The following is a 7,982-nucleotide window of genomic DNA, read 5'->3' as shown; positions in this document are numbered from 1 at the left end:
CTCAGAATTGTTTCAAACTTTGTGTCAGACAGAAGGCATTGTGAAGGAAGTACTAGCTAGGGTTATCCAAATGAGTTTAAATTTTGCACACCTCTTAACGTCCTCATATTAACCCACTCCTCCAATTTTCAGCTCCATCCAATCATCTATGTGAGCACATGACCAAATCTTTGTTTTTGTCCAAATTTTCAGCTAGTGAAGCATGTATATTTTATATTGCTTTATTTTTTCTGAAAATTTACTAGAGCATTCTCATGACCATAAAACATATCTCCACCAATTGTGGGACCATTTCATCAAGCCAATATGTCCCTAGAATTTTTGTAAGTTTCTGGACAAAGAGGATGTTTGTGAAGCAAGTACCATTTTGGCATGTCCAATTGGTATGAAACTTTTACAGCCTCTCTACATGTCCAAATAATAATGCCTTGCCAAATTTCAGCTCAAGTTGATACTCCGTGTGAGTGCACTTTCCTGATCAAGTTTCTGGACCAATTTTGCAGTTACAAAGCAAATATATTAATCCTTGGTCCATTTATCCTAAAAACCTCCAGGATCATACTCCTTCCTTAGCTAATTATCCCAGACAACACCATTGACTCCAATCAATTCCCTGTTGATCACCAGTGCGTAGCCAAGTTTGTTGCAGCAAACTTTTAGTGATCCCTCGCATCTCCCCTTGGCTCTTTCTCTTGATCCATCACCTCCCTCAGGCTTAGTGATGCAGAGACTCATCAGAAGACATCTCATTGCAGCCTCTTGTGTCCCCTCCTTGCCATGCCAGGCGGTGACCACGTGGATTTTTGTGTGTGCACGCGCTCTGGTTGCAGCAAACGCGCTCTTCGCGTCGGGTCTCGTCGGCCTGCGGCCTCTTTGCGGTGTCCGCACATTTGGGCGTGCCGAACTGATTCCCCATGCCTCTCCCATCGCCCTCGTCCCTCTACCCCCTCCCGAAGACTCCTCGCTAGAGCTAGCCGACGCGCGGCCACGGGTGCACTGTGCCCCGCTTGACCCGGTCCTCGCTCTGTCCGTTTCTTATGCTCCCCGACGTCGGTTTCTTCTCCGTGACCCTCCACTGCACTCCCTTGGCCTCTCCCATCTCGTCCGTTCCCTCCCATGAGCTCTGGCTCTGCCGACGCGCTGGCCGGACCCGAGCGGCGGCATTTGGCCGACCTCCCTCGCCCACCTATTTAAGGCCTTCCCGAGACCCCCCGAACTCAACAGCCTCCTCACAGGCCTCCCAGTAGCCTTCCCGACCCCTTCCTTGAGCTCCAAGAGCTCCCGAGCCCTCCAATTTCCGCCATGGCTGCCTCTGGCCTCCTCCTAAATTCGTGACAACCGAGCCCTCCCCCTCCTTCCTGACCTCACCAGAGAAACACCCGGGTCCCATAGCTCCACCCCACCCCTTCACCTCATCTCCGGAGCAGCCATGGCCTCGACTCTATCCACACCCGAAGCTCCCGTCCGCCAGCGTCGAAGCTTCAGTCGACTCGGTCCATCCCGGCGACCGTGGATGGGTCGTTCGACGCGTCGCTCGACGCTGAGCATTTCCATAGGCAGAGCCTTGCCGGAGGTGCCCTGTAGCTTCGGCAGGCCTCGTCGGGCCCGGCTCTTCCGTGGCTAGGCGCGGGCGAGAGGAAGGATATGACGCCTCCCCCGCCAGCTGGCCATGGGCCCCATGACCCCACTCGTCAGCTGCCACGCGTTGACCCCCAGGTACGCTGACGTGGATAAGTGGATGCGTGAGCCTCTGGATTACGTCTTCATTTTCCAAAAGCGGATTTTGGTGTTCCTTTAGCCATAATGGTGTTTTCACTTCTTGGAAACGTATTCCTTTGTAATGCGCTTTTAGTTTTTCTATCCAGGCCCTGTTTGAAAATACTTCCATTGCAGATAGGTCCCTGGCAGAAAACACATCATAAATTTTTGCTCACAACTCCAAACGAGGTGATTCCAAAGCCCACTTCTTTGTCTCATCGAGCCCGTTCTGTTGGTAACATTTTCATTATGTTGTCACATTTCGAAAATGACCATTATGCCCTTGCCCTTAATCAGCCCCCTCCGAGAGAGAACAGTTTCCGGCGATTCTTTCCGCGAGCTTCTCGCACTTCCTCCCGATGAATCCCTCCATCCCAGGCAAGCCACACCCTCGATTTGCATGATTACAATGCAGTGACATGGTTTAAATTATTTGAAATTGTTTAAAATATTGTTTTAGCTACTTGTGATTTGTTCATGGCATTTCTTGGAGTATTGTTTGATCTTGTTATAGCCATGATATTGTTTGGAGTTCTAGGACTAATATTTTGCAACTTATGTGGATGACATGTTGCCTTTGGATTCTTAGTGGCTATTATGATTATTTTCATGATGGTATTATGCTTTGGAGTATTACTTTGCATGTCATGTTGCCTTTTGATTATTAGTGGCTAGTATTATTTTCATCATGATGCTAGTTGATATTATGTTTTGGAGTATGATTTCGGAGATGATGCTTGCATGTGGATCTTAGCTGGATAGCTTGTTCTTGCTATTGGAGTAGTAGTATTATCGTTCTTGGATTCATTATGATAGTAGTGTTATGCTATCCTCAGAGTATTTCGATATGACGATAAGATGCTTTGGATTAGTTGTTGGATATTGTTATGCTTTGATTTCAGGTTGATAGATGATAGGAGTATCAATTTCACTGTTATATTTTGGGGATAAATTCTGTCATTAAGTTGGTGAGGTGCCACCGAGCTGGGATTTTCCAGTGCAACCACATTTGCCTTTTATGGGAAGGCCCTAATGCGGTCTATTATCGTGCCTCTCGCTGGTGCCTCCAACGAGGGAATGTTATGCGCGGGCGCTACCTTGGCCGGGTAGGACGACATAAGCCGTGTGTGCCCATGGTTGGTTTTGAGCTCATGTCCCCGTTTGGGACCGTTTATTGTTTTTCCATGACGGTGGCCATTGATGCCTTTGGTAGGCACGGCGCCACCCTTGACTTACCCCAGAAGGGAGTTAGTCGGAGTGGCCGGGAGAGTGTCATGGCAGTAGATCGGTTTTGTCAGAACGCCTTTGGTCCACCCGAATGGGAGTGCGATGCCATTGGTTCTATGGTGTGAGTAAAGTGTGCTACCTCTATAGAGTGTGTGTGTTTAATCTATTGATAGCTGCGACCTTGGTCATGGGCACAAGTTCGTACTAGGACACACCGTTCGATCAACACTCACATGATGAAATGACTTATAGATGATTTATATGTTGATATATTGTGAGCACTAACAGTTTGGCAGGATGATGATGATGATGATGATGTTGGAATGATCTCGAGGATGATCATTTAGTTGGTGATGTGGTCACGAGGTGATCACGTGGATGTTTTGATCACAAGGTGATCAGGTGGATCACGAGGTGATCGAGATGGTATATTGCTTGGCCGGATAGCCAAGAGTGAGATGGTTATGGAGATCGAAGATGGTGGTTTATCAGTATGATAGTAGTTTCATATCATGTTTAGTAGTTGATTTCGTATCATAGTAGTTGTTAATTAATTATCTGCAAATGCTATGTTGTTGTTTTGCCTTGATGCTTTTGGTTGTTGTGAGCTTGCAAGTACATTCAATGTACTGACCTGGCGTGTCATGCCAGATTGCAGGTGATGCCTTGATTGATTGATTGCTTGTCGAGGTTTCCATGCGTGTGAGCTAGATCGTGTCATAGCCAGAGTCCCTGCGAAGTGGATTTCACCACCTTCATTGTTGTTTCACTGCTAGATATATTCCACTTCTATGAGTGGTTCCACTGCTAGCATAGAGCAAGTGTTGTATCACAGGCGTAGTGTCGCCATGCTGATGTGATTCTTTGTAACATCATACCCATGTATTTATTATCCTTTGTAATAAGAGATGATTTGTTCTATGTCAAGCAGTGTCGTATTCCATAAGACTTTTCCTCGATCTCTGGGCTGGAATACGGGGCGTTCCGGTTTCTCTGAGCTGGGGTGCCACAGGCTTGGTATCAGAGCAAGTCTGTCTATAGGACGCCCTAGTCAGCGCGAGTGGTCGAAACCGGTAGTTTAGAGTCTATCTTGTTTGTTGCATTTGGTTGCTGCATTTGTTTGTTGCATAGCATGCATATAGTCTTATTTCTTGTTACTAACGGTTTATCTTGTCAGTGTAGCTGGCATCGGTACGGATCCACTACAGCTCAGCCCCTGCATTTCTCCAGTTTTCTTTTCTTGCCTGTTCTTTGGTGTTTGGTGTCATTTCTGTCCCAGAAGAGTGATGCCAAGTGATCCCGACACTGTTTGCAGAAATGGTGCTCAGGTATCACACCGAGATCCTTCTTTCAGCCCCACCTATCGTTTTAGTGATAGACATGATTCTATCCCGAATCGTTCTTTTTATCTTGTCGTGTTAACAACCCTTAATGATCTTAGTTATCAAGAACTGGCAATGTCAGCAGACTCAGTTTTCCTCGCTATCCTATTTCTTGGACGAGTACAGATCTTTTCCGTCTGCTTGATAACAATGTGGTCGCGACATTCGTGTCCTGCTACATAGTTATCAAGTACATCCTCACCTCCGAGCTTGTCCAGGTTGTTACCTGGCTAAGCCAGCAATTGGTGTAGCAATGATTACACCAATTCTTCCACACATTGATTCGTCCTCGTGCACACCGGCACAACATGCTAGATCGTAGAACCGGAGATCCCGCGAGATTTTTGTGCTTCAGTAAGCATGCATATTGTGTGAATAGCAGTAATATGTGACTTTGTTTGTGTGTGAATTGATTGTTTGTGTGTGCTCTTGTTTAGTTGAGTTTTCTTTTGCTTCTTGCTTTTTGGGCCCTCCTGTTACCTTATTTCCCCTTATGGAAGTTGCTCATCAACCGACACCGGACTCGAAGAAGCAATAAGGGTTACATATATTTGGAAGAAGCTCAGCTGAACATTATGGTCTGCCCAGTCAACTGCATTATAGTATTAATATCTGCTCAGAATACCAATGGTGTCTTGGATTGATTACCAGCATCGAGTCTACATCAGTACTCAATCTGCACAGCAGTAATGATTCAGTCAACATGAACACAAGTCAGGTACCAAATCCCACAGTATATTTTCAGCCAAAGGTATGGATCATATGCAATGTTTGGCTCAGTAATGAATGATGCTTGAAATATGTTATCATGCGAAAGTAAGACAGAAGGTGCTATGATCAAGGAAGACAGTCAAACAAATCTTCTCATGCAAGTAATCATCCATAGAATATTATGGGTGTGTGTATGGCTTTCAGTTTGCATATCACAGTATGAAGCTTTGGATATGAGAAACCCAGCCTTCTTCCACATGCTATCGGAAGAAGCGTATGGTGCAAGGTTCCTCAATTTTCTTCAGCACAATATATGAACAGATTCTGGCCTAGGATACCCAGTCTTTCTCAGCAAGATACCTTAGTAAAAGCTTCTGACAGACGAAAATGAATCTTTCCCAACAAGCAACCCGAGGAGAAGCTTCTCAAGTATGGAACCCAGGCTTCTCCAACACGATTGTCGGTGTCAAAACCGGAGGATCTCGGGTAGGGGGTCCCGAACTGTGCGTCTAGGCTGGATGGTAACAGGAGGCAAGGGACACGAAGTTTTACCCAGGTTCGGGCCCTCTCGATGGAGGTAAAACCCTACGTCCTGCTTGATTAATATTGATGATATGGGTAGTACAAGAGTAGATCTACCACGAGATCAGAGCGGCTAAACCCTAGAAGCTAGCCTATAGTATGATTCTGTTGTCCAACGGACTAAAACCCTCCGGTTTATATAGACACCGGATAGGGTTAGGGTTACATAGAGTCAGTTACAATGGTAGGAGATCTACATATCCGTATCGCCAAGCTTGCCTTCCACGCCAAGGAAAGTCCCTTCTGGACACGGGACGAAGTCTTCAATCTTGTATCTTCATAGTCCAGGAGTCCGGCTGAAGGTATAGTCCAGCCATCCGAACACCCCCTAATCCAGGACTCGCTCAGTAGCCCCTGAACCAGGCTTCAATGATGATGAGTCCGGCGCGCAGATTGTCTTCGGCATTGCAAGGCGGGTTCCTCCTCCAAGTACTTCATAGAAGATTTTGAACACAAAGATAGTGTCCGGCTCTGCAAAATAAGTTTCCATATATCGCCATAGAGAGAATAATATTTACACAAATCTAATCTGCTGACGTATCCCATAGTGTGACATCACACCACGGCCAAGCCTTTATTCGAATCGTTTTACTGTCCCATCTTAGCGTGTTATGCGAGGCGGTTTCCTTGGCACGTCTTGTTAAAGCAGAGATCGTGTCCCCTTATTCTGGGATTCTCATCAATACGGGCGTGGGTAACCCAACCGCTTCTAGGACTCCTAGACTATAGGCAAGTCCAAACGGCCATGGAGAGGACACTTGATTCATCCTCTTTATAAAGGGACAAGGTTTTTACTTTTTCCCTCCCGTTCTCAATCGAATCCTTCCCCACCTCAAGTTCAAACACCCAAGGTTCAGGTCAGGTGCTCCGAACCCTCAATCATGTCCGGATCTAGCCTTCAAGGCCGATGGATGCCTTCCTCCGTCACGGAAGAAGACATCAAAAAGTTGAGGGAGGCCAGATATATGACCGCCGAGGTTTTGCATCGGCTGGCCGCCCGAGGGGCAGGCCGTCCCTCGAACCCAACGAGAACGTGTGTTTGCGTTCCCACTTCCTCCGAGGTCTAGGCCTTGCTCTGGATCCTTCTAGGGGTTTGATGTTTTATTACGGGCTAGATTTCCATGATCTAGCTCCGGACTCCTTTCTTCATATCACGACATTTATTGTCGTGTCGAGGCCTTCCTCCGGGTTACCCCTCACTTTGGCCTGTGGCTCAAGACTTTGAAGTAAAGCCGAAGATGATCGAGGGGCACATGTCGCATGGAGGTGCTCAATACAGATGCAAGATGACGGGAGCCCCATGGCCCAAAGGTTCCATTCCAGAGGTGTCTGAATTGTGGCAACAGGAGTGGTTCTACATCAACGGCTCCTAGAAGTGCCAAGTGGGCGGCCGCCCCTGTTTTCCGCTCGGGCCCTCCACCACAACTGATGTCATGGATCAGCAGAGGTCTGAGCTGGGGTCCAGCCAAGGACGTGCCATTCTGCAAAGCCGCATTCGAGATCTCTTCAATGGAGATTTTAGTTTGGTTGCGGTAATACAAGTTATGTTGGTTCGTCAAGTCCAGCCTTGCAAACGCCGACCCCTTCGCTTGTGGGAGTTCAATCTCAAAGGACCGCGTGTCATTCAAAATTTCCTCGGTCTAACGCACGAGGAGATGTACAAGTCATTCTTCGGACCTCAGGTAGAGTGTCCGGAAATCACCGAGGACGTGGGCCTAAGCAGTAACCGCGCCGCCGAACAAGTAAGGAATCTCCCGGTCGAACATACTATCTCCCATTTGTTACGAAGTTATCTCTGAGAGTTTGCTTTTTGACCAAGACTGGCTAACAAAGGCGAAGTTGATTCGGTGTCCGGCCCCCCTCCCTGAGGGTTTGGAAAATCCGGTACTGGAAAAGATGCTCCAGGTCGCACCCTACCTGGAGCCCTTGAAGGAAGATACCGAGGAGGATAATACGGGCGGACGCGGGCCCCCGACGCTGCCCATTCTAACCGACGGAGCGAGCGTCTCCATGAAGGAAGACGACTGGAGGAGGAAAAGGACTGCGCCCGGGGATTCGGAAGCTGAAGCTTCTAAACGGGAGAAGAAGTCTCCCACAGAGGGTCCTACCTTGGGGGATGCTTGTGCCGCACAAAGTCCATGGGGGATCAATTCTCCAGCGAGTCGTAAGTGACCCGAAATACTTTAATAGTACAGGTATGCCATCTTTTTCTTCTGAGAAAATAACCACCGCATATATCTTTGCAGTTCGGGCCTTAGCCCCTCTCAAATGAGCTCGTCTTCGGGGGATCTTCTTCCAGAGATGATGGAGAGCGAAACGCCT

The 7,982-nt window shown here is 47.6% G+C and overlaps 1 long non-coding RNA gene across 1 annotated transcript; it reads left to right on the top strand.

The window, feature by feature from the left end:
* Nucleotides 1-1,080: 1,080 nt before the first annotated feature.
* On the top strand, nt 1,081-4,036 carry LOC125548564. Its single transcript, XR_007301123.1, has 3 exons — nt 1,081-1,716; nt 1,894-1,947; nt 2,056-4,036. It is a non-coding gene; the product is annotated as an uncharacterized LOC125548564 (long non-coding RNA).
* The last annotated feature ends 3,946 nt before the right edge of the window (nt 4,037-7,982 follow it).

This window comes from Triticum urartu, chromosome 3 (genome assembly GCF_003073215.2).
Source record: "Triticum urartu cultivar G1812 chromosome 3, Tu2.1, whole genome shotgun sequence".
NCBI lineage: Eukaryota > Viridiplantae > Streptophyta > Magnoliopsida > Poales > Poaceae > Triticum > Triticum urartu.
This window is presented reverse-complemented; position numbering and strand designations above follow the sequence as displayed.